The following is an 8,930-nucleotide window of genomic DNA, read 5'->3' as shown; positions in this document are numbered from 1 at the left end:
TAGATTTTATGTTTGGCGTGTGACACTCAGGGTTCTACCCGCCACGTGGCGGGTCACAAAATAGTCATGTAAAATTAAAACTGTATATTATGTTTTGGTGCAGCAGTGCTTCGTGAGACTGTCTCTAGTTTTCTGGCTGGGCGGGGTCCTTCGGGCTCACACTGTTTAACAAGGGGATCAACTCACACTGGCATGCGCCGTGAGAACAAACAAACGCACCCAGCAGCCAGGCAGCACACAGTGACAGACGTGAGTTGTGGACATGAAAGAGGCCGTCTTATAAACATGAAACTTCGTACACTTCTTCCTAATTTTCAACCCAGTGTGAGTAACTTTACAAGTGTTCAAGTGAATTCAAGTTGTTTACTTTGTTTATAACGTGAAGTAGCAGCTGTCACACAGCTCTCTTGACAAGCTCAGTGAGCATACAGACAAGTCCGCTAACGTTATGCTAAGCCCACCTATAATTCACATTTAGTGGCAAATAATATTCGCACGTCAGACTGAGAAAAGTTGGATGAAAGTCGACCATCGGGAGGACAGATGAGGAGCTTTTTGTCACAAGTTTATAAGTCCGCAAGAACGTTTACTATGAGCCCCGGAGCGGACGCTGCTGAGCTGAGAGTCCTTTCAACTCAAAGTAGCCTACAACTAGCTTGTTTGTTTGTTCCTCTGTCTGTAACACCCTCCCCACGGACTGTAGACGCTTTAATTATGATCGATTTTTATCTCCCCGATGCAGCGATGCTCTAAATACGGTATTCGGGACAGCCCTAGATAAATGTATATGTGACAAAAATGTGATGTTATTTTGGCCGGTTAAAAATATGCCTGGCGGGTGGATTTTTTCCATCTACCCGCCACTTGGTCGGTGAGTCAAAAAGTTAATTTCTGGCCCTGCTGGTATCCATCCAGCCCCTATGAATCGCAGTTTTCAGACTCTGCCCTGGGCTGGTAAAGCGCGAAACAGAGATAGTCTGGGAAGCGGGATGGTTCCAGCCCCAAATTTAAATCTTCCACTCCCAGTGAAAGTACATCAGTCCAAACCAAACCACAGCTCTATGGTCTTGTCAAGGAAGTGTTTTATGGGAACATATAATCAGCACACACCCAGGTACACTTGGCAATTAAATCTTTAGTACACACCATGTGATGATTTCCCCCTCAGTCACACAGATGTAGAAAATATGTTATGTGACCAACAAGTGGAGCTAACTTCAAATTGAAAGGGTGCACGAAAATAAGGAGGAGAGGAATGCAGTAGTGTTACACTGATTTTCACATGGTGGTGGTGGTGTTAGATTACATGTTTTATGTATGTAAGTATGTATGTATGTACGTATGTATGTCTGTCTGACTGTATGTTTGCATGTATGAATAACTACACTTAAGAAAATTGATAACTATATAGTTACATTATTGTATACTATGTAGGGATGGGTACCGAACTCGGTACTTTTACAGGCACCGACCGAAATACGTCGGTACTGCCCCGTACCAGTTCACATATAAACGAACGGTACCAAATTTCGGTACTTGAACGCAACTGAGTAATAGAAAGAGAGTGGGTAAAATAGAAATTCCGACGGAACCTTAAGGCAACACGGGAGAGCGCGTTACGTCAATACGTCACTCTACCTGAAGATCCTGAAAGCAAAACAGGGCCAGCCGAAAGCTGTGGCTACACTTTACCAAGATAGACTCAGACAACACTGGTTGCAACATTTGTGATGTGAATTGCAAAGCTGACTAGGGAAACACCTCAAACTTGAGGAAGCATGGTCAAACACAAGATGTATTTAGCTAAATGCTGAAGACTGTAACGTGTTAGATAACCTGAGTGAATGAAGCAGACACCGCACGGCAGCTAACGTTAGCCACCTCCTCAGCTCGTCAGCTGTAACGTTAGCTGAAGTCTTGCAGGAGGATGATGACGGAACTTGAGAGAGGCATCGACTTCTACAACATCAGGTAACGTTATTTAATTTGCTAGCGTTAGCTGGATAAGTTGTTTCACTGCCGTTGTGGTTGTTAGATAACAGGGCTTTTCACTGTCTTCTTGGCTGAGTTAGCTTTATAGCTTAGCGTTGTTAACGTTCTATAATAATTATCATCAGCTCGTATCACCGACCGTGAGACGTGTTATTTAACGTTGCACTCTTGCTTTCATTGCTAGGTAACCATGTGCCAGTGACAGCCGCACAGGAGGACACGATTCACCCTCTTCTCAGCGGTGGATATGGTTCAGGTAAATTATTATTTTGCATAATGACGAGTGATAATGGGTGTGTTATTCATAGTGTAGCCTAAGCTATGTTACTAACAATCAATTGTCATTTCTATTAAGATGTGCATAGCACTGACACTTCTTTCTATTGATAACACAAATAATGCTTGATGAATCACGATGCCTTTTTTTATTTTCAGATACCACTCAATAAACAGAAGAAACTTTCAGCACTTGGGGAGCTCTTTGAAGATGAAGACCAGGCCCTGCTGGAAGCTGTGTTGGACATCAAGTACTATTTCCCCAACCCCACTAAACTAACCTTGCTGCTACAACTCTTGGTTTGGGAGGGGAGAGGTAGGGAGGTATTGTAGGGAGGAGTTTTATTTTGTCTGGTGCTAAATAAATAATGTGCTAAATAAAGAACAATGTTGAAATTGAGAAGTTTGGACTTTTTTTTTTTTTTACAACTGTAATTTTTTTGTTAATAGAGTGTGTAAAGTACCGAAAATGGTACCGTTTTGGGTACCGTACCGAATTCCAGGTACCGGTACCGTACCGGTATCGGTTCAAATGTGAACGGTACCCATCCCTAATACTATGTATGGGATAGTGTATATATGACAATAATTATTGTCATATACAGGTATATACATAATTGTTATGTATAGTGTTTTATGTATGTATGTGTATGTGTGTATGTATGTACATATACATGTACATATATACAGTATATATGTATATATATGTGTATATTTCTATAGTATGTTGTTATACAAGTATATATATAATAATGTAGTATTGTGGAAAAGGGGTGGGAGTTAATAAGTTATACTTCTTCTCACTCCTTTTCGAATATGTCTACGTTTGTTACCCCTTCATCTTTATTTCATAATACTATTTAAATCGACTTGTTAACGTGTAATTTTGAAGGCCCCGTATATTGTCTCTGTTTTGTTTACATACATAATAAACATGACCAAAATTGTTTTTATTATCGTGGTCATGGATCACATGTAGACTTTGCTCTCCATACTTACCTACCCACATCCCCCCCCCCCCCCCCCGCCCCGCCCCCGCCACACACACACACACACACACACACACACACACACACACACACACACACTGACCTCAGAGGAAATGGATGAATGACAGAGGGAGTCTTTCACGCAGGCAGCTCCTGCTGTTCCATGTGCAGGTCCATGACATCATGTCTGGTCAGAAGGAGAAACAGCACAAAACAAAGAGAAATGTGAGAATGAAACAAGGGAAAAGTGAGAGAAACTGGGTCACTATCCACTATGTAACACAGGATGATGACAGAGGCCAGAGGATGTCCACAGAATGTCTCTGTCTAATCTCTGCTTTTGTACATGATAGGATGCTAAAAACATAATAATACATGAAAAGGATACCTGATACTCTGTCCCGTGAAGAGCAACAGGCCAGGGACACATTTGCCTAGTGTTGCGCCAGAGAGATTTGAATTGCAAAAGAACCCGGCAGGCAGACAGAGAGACTGTGCGAGGGACAACGGTCCACATTCACTTCCCGCCTTGACCCAAGATGGCTGCCGCTGAAGTTATCAAGTTAACACACCCGAAACAGATTAAAACATTTTCCAGATATTTCATCTGCTTGAGGAGAGCTTGCGTGACCACCGTGACCTTCTCAGGCACTTGAACAGGCTCGAGGCTCCAAATGTCAGGTAGAATTAAGCAAATTAAAATGGTTGAAATTCTGCACATTTTTGTGCGTTTTTTTCTGCCTCCACCGGCGATAGCCGATGGATTCGGGTTATCCGTCCTTTCGTCCGTACGTCCGTTCGATGTTCGTTAATACGATATCTGAGGAATGCCTTGACGGAATTTTATCAAATTTGCCTCAAACGTCGACTTGGACTCAAGGATGAACTAATTCGATTTTGGTGGTCAAAGGTCAAAGTTCAAGGTCACTGTGACCTCACGAACACCATTTCCAAGTTCGTTAACGCAATGTCTCAGGAACGCCTTGACGGAATTTCTTCCAATTTGGCTCAAACGTCGACTTGCATGCAAGAATGCGTGAGGAGTGAAACAGTATTGCAGGAAGAATGACAGCGTTTTCGTGTGAGGACTGAAGGCGTTTCAGAGCACACCCGATGTGGTTTACTATGATACACAAGAACTGACAACAGTTAGACTGAGGAATGATAGCCAATACTCTGAGGGAGGAGGATGCCCTAAAATGATTGCTGTACACCAGGAAATATAGTTACGGTTATATTTACCCTCTTCAGAAATTAGTCAGCCATAGACTCCAAAAAGCCTGTGGCCTTTCTGCTGTTAATGTACTGGCAGCTTGTGGCTGCAGCTGGCCTGTTCCAGGGGAGCAGATTAAGTAACTAGTTGGCATTGATCTAGTGTCTTGGAGTAAGAGTTCTGACCTATGGTGTTCCTTTTGTCATTTAATGTAACACGGGACGTTTTCGGGGTATTTTCCTATCCACGACTGGAGCCTGGTTGATAGGTCTCTCAAATTCTGTAATCCTTGATAGGGATTACCAAATTCTTCTTTGTAAAGTTTGTTTCAGGCTCCAAAGGTTATGTAATGGGGGGTGGGGGGTGGCAATAACGCCATACTGAAAATATTCTTGTGATAGCAGGCAGCATTAACCAACTGGATTGTTTGTAATCATCCAACTTCAACCCCAACGACTTCAATAAAAGTTTACAGGTCAAATGAAAGAGCTAAATGTCTTGATAATTACAGGGTGCCACCTCCCCCTCAGGCTGCACACTAAGCTCCAGGCTACTGTATCATCTCCCATTGTATCCTCTGTAAGTCGCTGTCACACCGGCCAGATGAAATACGTTGTGGTAGCGTTTAACAGCCATGCCTTCTGAAACATATACAGTAGCCCGAACAGTAATCATCATCATACTCAGGAGTCAAGTGATTTGTAATCTCCATTGTGCTCGCTTGCATTAAGTCTGCTACTGTGGGGGTGTCTGAGTAGTGTCGAGATATAAAAGCACTCGCCTACCACCGAAGAAACCCGGGTTCAATTCCCGGCAGCTGTACCTACGGTTTGGTCAGACGTTCCTACAGACACAATTGGCCGTGTCTGCGAGTGGGAAGCCGGCAGTGGTGTAAAGTAACGAAGTACAAATACTTTGTTACTGTACTAAGTATTTTTTTTAAGTATCTGTACTTTACTTGAGTATTTATTTTTCTTTCAACTTTCACTTTTACTCCACTACATTTTCGTAATAAAATCTATACTTTTACTCCGATACATTTGCCAAAAGCATCTCCGTTACTCGTTACTATCAGCAGCCTGGCTAGCGAATTAGTTAACGTTAGTTGTGGACACAACCTAGGGTGCTGGTCCACGGACGCTAATCTGATTGGCCGCTGGGAGCCTGGGGCGGGCTCTCCCCCAGCGGCCAATGGGAACTGTTAGTTCTGAATATATTATAGAAACAGACCATTCCTGGGAAGCGACGAGATGAGGAAGTGAGAACTCCGTCAGAACGAACGGGGTTGCTATATTTTCGACAAATTAATCCAGAATCATGTTTTATGGACCAGAGACACACGTTTTTAAGAGGTTACAGCTGCACGAATTGGGACCTTTAAGTACAGATTTTTTTTTTTTTTTCAGGGACAGTGCAACATTAACTCATTGAGTGCCAGCCACTTTTGGAGAACGGACGCTCCCAGTGCCAGAGTTTCAGAGCGTTTTCAGTGATTTCTCGAGGCCCACAGAATATTGTGTGATATTACTATGTAAACACCGAACACGCACAAAGAACGATGAGACTCTATTGTATCAGCAGCAAAAAAAAGTTTATTGATATCATTTTCCGTTCTTTACTTATCAGCCGGAGAAGATAGGTCAAAAACAGAAAAAATTGGCGTTTCCATCTAGAAGCTGAGATATTGAGCCTTTTGTGAAATATAGCATTTCAAGCAAATCACTGACTCTGAAACTAATATTTTCTGACCTGAAACATCTGAACAGTAATTTCCTTCAATATAACAGCACCCCCACCCCCCCCCCTCTACTGCAAACTCCTCCTCCGTGGGTGTGTCATGATGTTGCTGCTCGCTCTGAGTGCTGCTTGTGTCAGGCGAGTCTGCTGCCTGGATGGCGGCTGCTCGTCGGGGCAGTGTGGATCGGGCTCGCTCGTTTCTGCGGTTTCAGTTGTGAGCTGTGAAGCTGCGTCCGATTCTGGGCTTTCTGGGCTTTCTGCTGCCCTGCGTGCCCCACCCCCCTCCTCCTCCTCCTTGGGAGTGTCTCTGGGCTGCTGCGTTTGCTCTCGCTCTGCTTTTGCTCTGACTCTGCACTGCAAAGTGCGCTGCATCCCCCCGCTTTTTCACATCGTGTCGCCGGCTCCCAGCTGAGAATAATGTAACTTTTCAGAAAGACGCTGGTGTCGCCAACTAAATCATATGGAGGGGCTATTGCAGCGGAGACGGAGGGGCTGTGGCAGCAGATTGACTGCTGTTCACAGGCACAGCTAACGTTATGCTTCATGCATATCGATGCAATTTCCGTTTCCCCATTACTTCTTCTCTCTTTTCTCCTGGCCTTTCTCTAATCTGGAGAGCACTGTCGCCACCTAATGGGTCCCTAAAATAGCTTTTACACATTCAACAGCCACCATACTTTCACAGGAGATGGATCTGGCTTTGATGCATTTTCTGGTAAAGTATCTATACTTTTACTCAAGTATGGATTTCGAGTACTTTATACACCACTGGAAGCCGGTAGGGTACGAGTCCTGGTCGCTGCACTAGTGCCTCCTCTCGTCGGTGGGGGCGCTTGTTGGGGGGGAGGGGAACTGGGGGGAATATCGTGATCCTCCCACACGCTACGCATCCTGCTGGTGAAACTCTTCGCTGTCAGGTGAAAAGAAGCAGCTGGCGACTGCACATGTATCGGAGGAAGCATGTTCTAGCTCTCCCTAGATCGGCAGAGGCAGGTGGAGCAATGACTGGGACAGCAGGGGGAACTGGCCAAGTACAATTGGGGAGAAAGAAAAAAGAATGGGGTGGTGTAAGATCACAATGGACACCTTTTTACTGCTGGCAGGTTTTCTACCTCAGAGGAGGAAGAGGGGGAGAAAGGGGAGGAGTGGAGGGGTGTAGGGATGTAAAACAAAATCACAGAGATTAAACTTCACCAGAACACAGTGCAACACCCTCTGGACTTTAACCTGGGGGAGAGGGAGGGGGGAGAGAGAGAAAGAGAGAAGGTGGGGATGGAGTGTGGTAGTCAGATGGAGAGTGGTTGTTGTGATCTGTGCAGAAACATGCCAGTGGAGTGAGTCAAACATTACAGAATGTCACGGGGAGGGGAAACAGATACACTTAAGTAGATACAGTTTCCCCTCACATATTTCCTTTTGAGCCAAAGCATGGATATTTTACTTGCAAAAATTACCCCACGTATCAATGTTTTTTATTAAATGAATTTATTATTTATTATTTGTCATCGTCGCTGGTCAGGTGACGATCTTCAGCATGTTTTGTTTGTTTGTTTTTTTATGGGGGGAGGGGTGGGGCGTTCTCCCCGGTGTTGTCACGGGGAGAACATGCAAACGCCACACAGAAAGTGGTCTGGTAAACCATCCGTTCACGTGAATTCACATTTGTGTTTCGTTCTGCGAGACCGTATGGCATCTGCCCCTGGGGTGGGCGCTTTCAGACATTACAGTATTAAGTACACGGGCCAATCAAATGGAGTGCAGTGTTTTCCGGAATGATCCAGGTCTCTGTGAGAGCTAGGAAGTGGAGGGATTGAGAAAGCGCATGAGATGAGATGGTCTCAGTTTTCTTCACAGCCGACTGACAGTTCCAGAGACCTCCGGCAATAGTAAAAGGACTAATTGTGCGCTTAGGGTAGGAAAGATTACCGGGGTTACTACATCTGAACAATTATACAATTAAACAATACAATTAAACAAGAACAGGAGTATGCACCAGCAGAGTTCCTCGGCGGAAAAGACGTTTTTGTTGTTCTTCCGAGTGGATTTGACTGGATCTGACACTGACTGGTTGAAGGACTGGCTTAGTCTGGCTACTTCCACCCACTGAAATGACAATGAGCGCAGAGTCCAGACGGATCCACGAAACAGAATGCGAGTTCACAGATCTGGATGGTTTTAACCAGGCTACACAGAAAGGCCCTTTCTCACGAGATAACCCACCTGGGAGTGGGCACTGGGCAGCGAAGGCATGGGGCGACATACCCCCAGAGCCAACAGCCTCCTAGGTGGGAATTGAACCCAGGACCTTCTTGCAGTGAGGCAAGAGTGCAAGGCAAGAGTGCTACCACTGCACCGCCGTGCCCCCCACGGTTTTGCTCTGTCAGTTCTCTGGTTTGTTTTTGTACATTGCTGTATTTTGCCTGTCTGCAAGTTTTACATTCTTCCTCATGCTGCTTTCTTGGCTATTTCTCCCTTTAAGAGATTACTGATCTCAAATGAACTTATTGCTAAAGTAGGTACAGGCTCAACACACATACTACAAAAACATGTAAGACACAATAGCCATTTCTTAACATGAAGTCTGGATCATGTCCGGCTAGCCAGAGCAGGATATTTTCTGGTTTTACCTTTCTAGACATGAGGAGTCTGTGTTTAGAAACAGCTGGAAACGGTCAGTATTCTCTCTGCCAGTGTGCGGGGGGGGGGGGGGGGGTGCGGTAGCA

At 44.7% G+C, this 8,930-nt stretch overlaps 1 long non-coding RNA gene across 1 annotated transcript; it reads left to right on the top strand.

The window, feature by feature from the left end:
• Positions 1–1,652: 1,652 nt before the first annotated feature.
• On the top strand, positions 1,653–2,561 carry LOC310780733. Its single transcript, XR_014552931.1, has 3 exons — positions 1,653–1,971; positions 2,177–2,248; positions 2,428–2,561. It is a non-coding gene; the product is annotated as an uncharacterized lncRNA (long non-coding RNA).
• The last annotated feature ends 6,369 nt before the right edge of the window (positions 2,562–8,930 follow it).

This window comes from Poromitra crassiceps (genome assembly GCF_964638095.1).
Source record: "Poromitra crassiceps genome assembly, chromosome: 1".
NCBI classification, from domain to species: Eukaryota; Metazoa; Chordata; class Actinopteri; order Beryciformes; family Melamphaidae; genus Poromitra; species Poromitra crassiceps.
The sequence above is the reverse complement of the archived record's forward strand: the minus strand, read 5'-3'. Positions and strand labels throughout refer to the sequence as shown.